Consider the following 11,862-nt stretch of genomic DNA (forward strand, 5'->3'; position numbering starts at 1 on the left):
GTTCTGCTGGACAGCACGGCTCGATATATTAGAGCTCCTGTCCTTTCAGAGTGCTAGAAAAAAATCAGTCCAAAATTTCTCTCAGGCTCACAGCTTTTAAGTTACTTGTGGTTATTGGGAGCTTTACTCAGTGCCAAACTACTAAGCATTTGGCATTGATTTCATGGACTAGTCACAATAGACCTATAAGATAGGTATTAATGTCCTCATCTAAGAAATGAGGAACAAGAAAGCTGAGGCTTAAGGAGGCTAAGCAATGGGAGAGATGGTCTGGCTTCCAAGCCTTGCCCTTAACCTTGCATTATTTCAGAGGCAGCAAGGTCCAGTGGTCAAGAGCATAGACCTGGGAGTCTGTCTACAGGGTTTCGGTCCTGGCTCCGCCATCAGCTGTGTGATCCTGAGCAAGTCATCAACTAGCTATGCTTCCAGGTCCTCATCTGTAAAACGGGGATAAGAAACCCTGCCCCACATGGTGGCTGTGAGGATTGAATGAGTTAAAATACACGAGACACTTAGGATGGTGCCTGGCACAGAGTCAGGTATGATACGTGTTTCCTATTTTATACCCTGTTTCTCATTCCCCTCCTAAATTCTTTTGTGCAACACACCAGTTTCACAAAAATAGAAGCATCAGTGTCTTGAGTAATGAGATGTTTACTCCTTTCCTTAGTCCTTCTCTCAACATCCTCCAAGCCCCCTTGAAGCATTCCGCTCCGTGCTATGTCACCTACAATGATGAATAAGGTCCCTCTGGTTTCAGACTTGATATTTCTGCTCTGACTTTTCCCCAGTGATCTGTAAGTCCCTTCCTTTTCTTCTCAAAGTGAAGATAAGATTATTTGAGGCAACAGAAGCACAGAATCATTTTCCCACTCCACTGGCTTTTTGCAAGAGTTAAATGGGGCTAGATTCATAATTTGTTCCTATTCTTCCCAACCGTTTCTTCACTGTCTTAGAATGCTTCATGTCGCAGTCAGAGCAAGAAAGCAGGTGCTTTCTCAAGGAAACTCAAATAACACATTATCATTGCAAGGATCATCATGACTGATTATCATTGCAAGAATCATTAAGTCTTAGCGTTAAGATCCATTAAGGGAAACTTAGTTTGGGAAGAACAACAGACTTACAGAGGAATGCAGACTTTGTCAGACAGAAGACTGCCTTTCTTAATAGATAAGACAGTAAGAACCCATTCTCAGGGCTTTTTTGTCCCTTAGGGAACAATTTCCTTTCCTTTGAATCTCTACTCTCAGCCTCTTGTCCATGCTCAACATTTGCCTCCTAAGAAAAGACTTTAATTTCCTTGATAAAAATGGAGAAGGAAGGTCCAAGTCACTCTAGTCTCTGTTGACACCAGTGTCCCCAAGGCGAATGTCCACTGGCTATAGGACTGGACAAGGAGTCCTTCTGGGCCCCCATCAGTACTGCAACATCTAAGACCATGTTCCATGGCCAGAAAAAACTCTAACAACACACATACATAACCACATACATACACATATGTACACACATGTGCACACACTATTACACACAGACACATCTTCAACTTAGTTTCAAATTAGTTTCCATTCCAAAGTGACAAAATTCTTATCCCACCTGAAAGTGTTGGAGACCCCTTCCTAATGATGAAAAGCAACATTTTTTAAATGGATAAGATTTCGATTAGTAAAAACCGTAGACTCTATCCTAGGAGTATGAAAAGTTTTCCTTAGGTCCATTTTGATCCTTAGAAACAAAGTTTTATTTTCTCGGACAATTAAAGGGAGATTATGTCACCAGGCCTAAAAAGATGGTATCACTTCTTATCACTGGCATCCAGCAGATAGCTATCTTAATTTAAAAGACCCTAAAGGTCAGTGTTTATTTAGTTCTTTGCAATAATCTGTTTCACCATAATTCTGCTTTCCTACTTAATTCCCTTATCTTAGAGCAGCATTTTCCAATCTGTGTTTTACAGAACAATAGACCCACAAGGTGATAATAAGTATCCCTGGGGTGGTGAAAAATAAGTGGTTCTATAAGCAAATAAGTTTGGGGAATGCTGGGCTAAAGAAAATTGAACAGGTTTCTTTACTACAGGACTTCTCAGGACCTTGAATAGGCTACTGTGTGCTGTAAGTGGGTGGGGCAAACAGGATTAAAGAGGAAAGTTTGTAATGTGCATGGCATGGAAGCTGACACCCAGTAACAACCAATCAATGTTAGCTTTTATAATTATTAGCCGTCATGATTTGAGGTTTCCCCAAACTGACATGTTAAGGGTGCCCTCCTACCATAGAACAGCACCCTGGATTTAATGTTCCATGGAACACATGCCGGGAAAGGCTAACTTATCTCACTCCCTATTAATATTTAACAAGTATTGTACTCAATTCTGTGAACAAAGAAATAAGGTAAAAAATAGTGCTGTGTAGAAGTGCACAATATAAAAAAGGATGTTACTACAGATTTTGGAAGCATTTAGTCCTAATTACTTTATGTCTACCTAAAAATGGTTACATCCATGTGCATAGATTATTTATTTATTAAGGGAAGAACTTTTAGAACATAGAGAAAATCCATAGGTTACATTTGTAGGTCATTCATTTGCCCATTCATTTATTAAAGTTCACACACACATCTATGCACTTATAATCTACAATAGGAGGGCTTGTTCTAGGTCAAATATCATTCTAGGCCCTAGAGCTAAAGCCATGTATCAAGTACACTATCTCCCTGCCCTCGAGGAGTTTTATATTCCAGTGGGGAAGAGAGATAATACACAGATAAATAAGTAAATACATAGTATGTCAGTATGAGTGCTCTGGAGAAGAATAAATCAGGATAAGAGGATTAGAGGTGCCAGCGTGGCCATGGTGACATGTTATTTTAAATAAAGGATTCAGGAAGGCTTCACTGATACAATGATACTGAAGCAGAGACCAGAAAGTAACAAAGAACAAACCATGCGGGGTATAGAACATGGTAGGAGCCTCTGAATGATATTGGGAAGAGTTTGGCTGTAGTGGAGCCACTGGCAGGGAAGGTTGGAGAAGATGAAGTTGGAAGAGCCATGAGGCAGGCAGGGTTGGGGGGCAGATCATCTGTGACCTCGTAAGCATTGATCAGGATTTGGGCTATTACTCTGAGGATCCACTATAGAACCTTGAACAGAGGAATAATACATTGATTTGTTTCAAAAGGATCATACTCTTTGCCAGATAGAGATTAAACATGGTGGCCGTGGGAGGCAAAGGCAAGAGCGGGGACAGTACTCCAGGCACAAGGCACCACCACGGTTGTTTGGACCCAAGAGGCAATGGCAGAGGAGCCTCCTCCAGGAATGAAATTCGTTATGGAAGAAGTAACGCCTGTCAAGCTGTTCTTCCTTCAGCATACCTGTGGAGAGGAGGGCTGACACATGAAGGAAGGCTGTCTGTCTTTCTAGGAGTGAGATGTTCCGCAGCCATGGTTGATCTTTGTTCAGTGGGTAAGTCACACTTCAGCTTATTAGCAACCTGCCATTTTCTTCCTACCCAAAGAGATTTGTGCAATCAAGATCTAAATCGAGAGTCCGAGTGGATTACCATAGCTACAGGTGCCTGGCAACCAGGATTAGACTGATGGTCATTGATCTATGGGCTCCAGATTCTCCCCAGGGATATAATGCACTGTAAAGGGCATCCAAACTCCTGAAATAGTCTGAGGCAGAGAGGAAAACATTCAGTCCTCATCTTGTTCTGTCTGACTGGCCTTTGCCTCCCACGGGCAATGGGCCAGCTCACAAACCCGACACCAGATTAAAGCTCTAGGGGTCACTCCTCAGACAGGGGGCTAACCATTAGCACAAAGTTCCAAAAAATAGAGACAAAGAAACTGGTTGTGATGACAAAGGAAATGAAGGTAATCAAAAGGATATTTGCAGATCAATGCTGGAGTAGAGAAGGGAGCAAAGAGTGAGCAAGAAATGGAGTGACAGTATAATTCAGAGGTCAGCAGATTATGATCCATGGGCCAGATTGGCCCACGACTCATTTTTTGTAAATGATTTTCACTGGAAAACAGCCGTGCTCGATTCATTTCCATATTGTCTGCGGCTGCTTCCAAGGTGTAATGGCAGAGTTGAGTAGTTCTGAGAGACGATACAGCCTGCTAATACTTAAATACCCAGCCATCTATAAAATGTCAGGTCTAGGTTGTTCCCCAATGGGCTGGAGGACTTATGGTTTCTCCTCTTTGCTCACCAGAGCAGTTGGCCTGGTTCATGACACTGAACCATGGTGGGCCATGAGGAATGTTGTAGGCATAACTGACATGTTTCAGAGGGACAGCCAACATCACTTTCATAGTGAGGAAAGATGAGAAGTCCTACAGCAAGGGCCTCAGTGTTTTGTCTTGGCTAACAAGGTACCAGTCAGCATCTACGCCTCAGGACCTCACACTACACACAGAACAAAGAGACAATGAGAAATGTGGAAGAAAATATAGTGAAGAACCGCATTAAGATTTCAACCCTGTCTTAATCAATGTCACTGCTGTGGACCGAATTGTGTCCAACATTTATACTGAGTCCATGTCAAAGCCCTAACCCAAGTATGATGGTATTTAGAGACTGGCCTTTGGAGTAATTAAGCTTAGATGAGTCATGAAGGCTGGGCACTCATCATGGAATTTGTTCTCCTATAAGGAGAGTCCCCAGAGAGCTCCCCTAACCTCCCTCTCCCATGTGAGGACACATGAGAAGACAGCCATCTGCAAACCAGGTTAAGGACTCTTACCAGAATCTGACCATTCTGGGACCCTGCTCTCAGATGCCCAGCATCCAAAACAGTAAGACAATATGTTTCTGTTGTTCAAGTTGCCCAGTCTAGGATATTTGTTATGGCAGTTTGAGCAGAGACTAAGACACCCAACTGTCTGTTCCCATAGAGTGTGACTCTGGAAGCAACTGAGCAAGGATCACTGCCAAGAGAAGAGCACAGAAATATCTTCTTTCTTCCCCTGTTGTATGACTAGTACTCTCCTTTTCCAGTCTCCAGGCAAGCCAAATTTCCCTTTTTTCCTGTCCAAGCACCCAACCAGGACATAACCAGGAAAATGGAAAAGGTACAAGAGGTGGTTCCAGTTTTCTAAGAAACTCTTCCTAGTTAATTGTCCCTGGACAGCATCCAATGTCCTCCAGGCTTTCCTGCAGTGCTCCCATTTGCTGCTAATTATTTTCTAGAATCAGAGCCCTTAGAAACAGGCTCCAAAAAGCTTATAATAGCCAAGGTAAAAAACTTCAAGGATTCTGGTTTCTTTCATTCTTGCAACCTTAGCTTATTAGAGAATAATAGTGATCACCTAAATGGTCATCTCTGTTGAGTTGGGAGGGTTTTGAGAGATTTGGGACCTTCAATAATTTAGAAAACTGCCCAAGACTTGGGCGGGGGGAGCGGTGATAAAGGTAAAATAAGAACCAGATTTTAACTTCTCTTCCTGCTGTATTGCATTGACTGTATCAAGGGAATACAGTGAGACACCTGTTATCCCCATGACCTTTCATTGGATAAGCCTCAGAAATACTCTGAAGGTAAAATATGTATTGAGAAGGACAAACATTTGGTTCTACAAGATTCCCCAAACCCTGGGTCTCTTCTGAAAAGCTATGTAGTCAAACAGCTTTTTTATCCTTTGTTGAGAGATGCAGTTGAGCTTGGTTTAATGGCAAAATAATTTAAGATCTTTCTTGAAAAATGTTGGGCCAGGGCCTGAAAATGCTCTTGACAATGCTAGAATTGTTTCTTGATGCTTTGGGGTGATAGGAATAATTCACCCCTAAAAGGCTGGAGCAATTGTCTCTAGGGTCTGCAGAATGACCATCTGTCCCCTTTCTGCTCATAGGGCCTTGAAGCTATAAGATGAACCCATCCCACAGGCAGCTAATTTTTCATTTTTGAAGATATGTGGATAACAGTGGTATTTTTGTGTCATAGGTTTTGCTTTTTTTCTTGAGGGTTTTCTGTCCTTGGATTGTTTATTTCTCACACTTACTGTTGTTTTGTGAAACCTAACAAGGGTCTAGTGGGAAAAGAATGCATAGATTTCCCCGTGGGGAAAGTAAATGGAGGGCTCACAAGGTTGTCCTTTCACCAAGCTGTAAATGCTCTGTTTGGAACTTTGGCTCTCCTTCTGAAGACTGGTCAGGTTGAAATATATATTTAAATTTAACTGGTCTGAAAGAAGCTAATAGAAAAATTGGCAAACCATGAAGAGGTCAAGAGCCAAGGGAAAAATACAAATGGTCAATAAACATGCTAAAAAATGCTAAAGTTCACAATAATCAAAATGCAAATGCTAATTCGAATAATAAAATGCCATTTTTTTTGGCTATCACGTTAGCAAATCCTTTTTTTAAAGACAATGCCTAAGCTTCATAAAAATAATATCCAGGGGTCATGAAGGTATGGAGAATTGTAGAATCATGTAGTCTCATAGAGTAGAATAATATTGAAAATTGTTTTTTAAAAACAACTTCCTGAAAGGTAATTTGGCATTATATTTAAAAATTTTATAATTCTACATAAACTTTTCACTTTAGACATGTATCCTATGAGATTTCACTTCCATAAATGGGGCCCAAAGAAATAATAGGGATACACAGTGGTATATGGTTAACCATCACACAATGGTGTGATGGTTAATTTTAATGTCAACTTGATTGGGCCATCATGCCCAGATATTTGCTCAAACAACATTCCAGATATTTCTGTGATGGTGTTTTGAAATGACATTAACATTCAAATCAGTGGAATTTAGTAAAGCACATATCCCTCCATAATGTAGGTGAGCCTCATCTAATCAGTTGAAGAGTTTGACTGGAACAGAAAAGACTCACCTCCCCAGAGGAAGAAGAAATTCTGCCAGCAGCTGTACTTTATTTACTTTTTTTCCCATGACCTGTATATTTATTTATTTATATTTTATATTTTTATAAACATATAATGTATTTTTTTTCAATTTATTTATTTTCAGAAAAACAGTATTCATTATTTTTTCACCACACCCAGTGCTCCATGCAAGCCGTGCCCTCTATAATACCCACCACCTGGTACCCCAACCTCCCACCCCCCCGCCACTTCAAACCCCTCAGACTGTTTTTCAGAGTCCATAGTCTCTCATGGTTCACCTCCCCTTCCAATTTACCCAAATTCCCTACTCCTCTCTAACGCCCCTTGTACTCCATGCTATTTGTTATGCTCCACAAATGAGTGAAACCATATGATAATTGACTCTCTCTGCTTGACTGATTTCACTCAGCATAATCTCTTCCAATCCCGTCCATGTTGCTACAAAAGTTGGGTATTCATCCTTTCTGATGGAGGCATAATACTCCATAGTGTATATGGACCACATCTTCCTTATCCATTCATCCGTTGAAGGGCATCTTGGTTCTTTCCATAGTTTGGCGACTGTGGCCATTCAGCAGCTGTACTTTAGCCTTGAACTGCAATATCAGCTCTTCCCTAGCTCCAGGCTGCCAGGCCACATTGGATATTTTGAACTTGCCAGCCTCTACAATCATGAGAGCCAATTTATTTTAAAATCCCAAATTTTACAGATTAGATAGATAATAGGTAAATAATAGATAGATAGAACAGATAGATGGATGCATAGATGGATGCATTGATAGATGGGTGGATGGATAGAGAGGGGGCAGAGACAGTTCTATTTCTCTAAAGAGCCCTGACTAATTCAGTGGGAAATGAGAAGATGGCTTTATTCTCTTCAACTCTGCACCTTCAGACCACTTTATGGAACTGATTCATCCTGTCCCTTGTGGGAAACTGGAGTGAACTTCATGATATTTGTGGTCATTTTCAAATAATAAAAAATCCTACCATCACTCCAAGTCACAAAATAGACTAACTTCCATTTTGTGTTGACTCTCATGTCATAATAAAAGCTCCAAATGTCATCTAAAATTCAAGTTTCTTTCCTCCTCCAACCAGGCCCACTGCAGCCTTGAAGCCTGCAGTGTGAAGAGATTGTGGGTGGCTTCTTCTCTGTTTCCCCATTCCTGCCTTCTCACAGCCCCTGCGCTCGCTAGGCTGCCTCCTGTTCCTCCAGCGTTGGCATGGGAGGGAGAAGAAGGAGAGGCCAGGTGAAGGAATGAGCTCACCCGGTAGGCACAGACACAATGGTCCATCAGTTTCCACACTCTGGAAGCTGTTGAGATTGTCCTCCTCATGGGCGCAAGTTCATGGATTCTTAAGGAACAGGGCACTGCTCTACCTCAGCCCATCATTGGGATCATTTGCCTGCTTTTTCTTAACATGGACAGTGCTTCCCCATCACACCCCCAGGTGACCGCTACCACTCCCTGCCTTTCCATAGGCTACTCCGCGCAGACTTGCTCTTTCCCTTGCAGCTGCCGCTCCTCATGTGGCCTTTGGCTGCTTCTTTTGGCCCAAATCATCCCCAGGAGGCAGCCATCATTCATTCCCTCAGGACAGTTAGGCAGCCTTTGCCTCTGACTTCTAGGTTTTTCCAGGTGAGGTTCTGAGGGAGGCACAGGCGCATTTCTAAGCATTCTCTCTTGGGTAGGTCCACGCCTCCTCACACAAGTCCTGCTTAGGTGACCTAGCTGACGCTTCACTCTGGAGTACACCCCCTCAGCCGAAACACAGAGAAGACCATCACTGTACTGGTTTTGTATACAACCTCCAGACACAGGAAGGTAATCTCTGTTTAAGTTTCAAAGAAATCTGTTACCTTTTCTAACATCACACAACCAATCTATGGCAGAGCATGGATTTGAACCAATGATTGTCCAACTCCAGCTCGAGATCTCGGCTCCATACCACTGTGTTTAAGAAAGAGCTTCCAAGGAGGGCTGGCCTTATAATGACCTCCATTCTCTCCCAAAGCATTCCTTTAGTTCACTGATCCAAAATATGGGGGTTGGGGTGAAGTCCACCCCCACGGGAGCCCATGAGAGCCCTTGGGAGGAAGACGCTGTGCTCTCCCTGGGAGTCCTGTGCCTGAAGATCCGTAGAACCCCACAGCTTAGCAGTTGCCCATCATCTCCGAGCCAGGAATGGCATAGTCCACACCCCACTCTCCTGATGGATGCGAGGAAGGCACAATGTCAGCACCGAACATTAGTACGTGTCTATAAAAGTCATAAGCATCACAGGCAATGAAGAAACACAAAGCCTCTCTATTTACAGTAGGGGGGGGCGGGGGAACAAAAACAAAACAACACAGAACCTTCCAACCATATAGCTTACTCATACTTCTGTACAGGGATGGGAAAATTACCTGTAAATCTTTCCTTCCTGTTTGATGCGAAGTTGATGGATCTTCCCTTTGGAGATGGATGCTTCTAAGGCCCTAATGGCTGCAGGAGAGAGCGGGCCCTGCATGCTGGTGCCCGCCCGCTGGGCAACACATCAAAGCAGCTTTGTTTTTAAGTGGGACACACCAGCCCAACTGACCCAACCCCAGGCCCTTTTGGATCCTCTTTCTCTCTTTGTGGAATCTGCCCTCAGCTCTGCAGCTGACCCCAGAGGGGACCCGGGCAAGCACTTTCCTGTTGGAAACCTGTTCCACTAGCTGCATTTCCACGGGCTCTGAGTCATTATCCTCCAGCCCTGACATCGACACCCCCATTAGATGAAAGAGCTCTGCGCTCCCCCGCCATCCAAAACACACAAGCGGCAGAGTTTCTGTTGTTGTTTAGATTTCGCTTTCAGCTGTTAAAAATAAAAACCTCTGTTGCGCTTTTTTCTTATGACAAAAGCAATGCGTGCTTGTCATGAACATATTCCAACAAGGCAGAGAGGCAGAATGAAGAAATAGACAGCGTCCATTAGTGCATCAAACAAAGAGTAAGCACAGTGAGTCTTGTTGGAATACATCTTTCCAGACTTATTTCTCTGCAAAGATCGATCCATTAAGTGCTGCAAACGGAGACCACACTGAGCACCCCGGTGATGAACTTGCTTTTTTTCATTTGGCACTACGTTGAGAACATGTGGTCGCGTCATGAAGTATTCTGCACGATTTTAAACATATTTTGCACTATGAATAAAGTTTGGTAGTTTGGGTCTCAATAGAAAAACCATTCACATTCAAAATTTCATATCCTTTGCTCTGGCCACTGCTGTCCTGGGGACACTGCAGAAATATTACAGGTCAATCAGAACGATGCACTTCTGATTTTTTTTTTTCCATTGGAAAAACAGGGACATTGCTGACGTTCTTTTAAACCACATATAACTGTTGTGACTGTTACTGGTTCGGGAAGCTTCACAACACTCAAGTACAAATATGTTCCCATTTCTCTTCGGCCTTCAGATCAAATTAGAAAACGCCCAAACCCTTGCCACCACCCCCTCCTGCTCCCACTACCATAACAGAAGTGACGCTGATTACCTCTCCCCCGACCTGGAAAACTTGCCTCCCCAGTGAACTATGAGACAAAACACAGACCTCGAGGTCACAAACCTTAGAAGACAAGGATCAGCCTGACTTCCCCACCAACTCGGAAACAGTAGGGTCTCCCCAGCCATCTCCCACTCCTTCTGCCTTTGCGTCGCACCATGACCTTCGCTGCTCCAGTGGTGCTCTACTGGCCAGCTGGTGGTGATGCCAAGCCCAGGCATGGGCCACTCCCCGCATGGCGGCCTGGGAGAGATGAAGCCTCCCTTTTCCCTCCTGTACCCCCAGCTCCAGACTCCCCTCACCTTGATCTCCAGGTCTTCAATCCTTTCACTCTTGCAGAGAGCCATTCCCCCCATGACTCCAGGCAGGAGAACCAGGTCAGAAATGGGTTCAGGCACCCATGGTTTGCCAGTCAGAACCGCTGTTCATGCCACTTTCCTCCCCTAGGAGCCACGGCCACACATCTGGAATCCATCATCTTCCTTCTCAACACTGGAAGTACAGACGATTGACTCCACTCCCCCTTCTGTTCAGTAGGACACTGGGGTAGTGACTGAGGGATCTGGGCCCTCAGAACAAAGAGCCCCACACGCAGCTTCACCTCTGACCCTGGAATATGAATGTTGCTGTCTCTCTGCCTTCGAAGCAGTGGGAAATGCTAACATGGCAGGAGAGACCAGACTTCCTTCAAGAATCCAGGAGGATGAAAAGACTGTTTATTCACAATGGGGAAAGGAATAATCATCCTACCTCACTTTTTATTCTCCAGCCCAAACACAAGCAAGGAAACTGTTCAGCGCTTCTTGCTAAAGCAGTGAAAAACAAAACCCTAGCTACATTTTAAGTGGGTCATCCTGCTGTAGAGCAAAATTAATCTTCAATGGATCACTCCTTTTTGCTTTAAATGAACCATTACTGATTGTGTTTAGGAAAACCACCTGGTGCCAGGAAAAATGCCCCGGGATTAAAATCAGAAAACCCAAGGTATTCTTTCCCTGTCACCAATTCCCGAGAGGACTTGGAGCCAAGTATGAAGCCCTGTGAAACCCCATCTCTCTCTGCTTGAGGCTGGACTTGATGGTGAACCTTCATGTCCAAAGCCTGTTAGCCAAGTGTCTCTGCTTCCCTGGATGGTGTTAACAGTTTTACTACCAACATTTGCCAGAGCAATTTATTTTTCTGTGCATTTTTATTTTATAATTTCCAGGAAAAGCTGAAAATCCAAATACTTGCTCAGTAATGTGGGACTCATTAAAGTACCGTAGGTAGGTGACACAGTGGATTTATTATCCTTTACTACGTGACTCCAAGCAAGCTGTTAGCCTTTCTGAAATTCAGCTGCTTCAACTGTAAGAATAGTTTGCACAAATTTCATAGGTCAGGCCCTCAACTCCAAATTTAAGTATATGAACTCATTAAAACTTCACAATTGCTACTCTAGAAGGTAGATACCAT

This window comes from Neovison vison, chromosome 6, assembly GCF_020171115.1.
Source record: "Neovison vison isolate M4711 chromosome 6, ASM_NN_V1, whole genome shotgun sequence".
NCBI classification, from domain to species: domain Eukaryota; kingdom Metazoa; phylum Chordata; class Mammalia; order Carnivora; family Mustelidae; genus Neogale; species Neogale vison.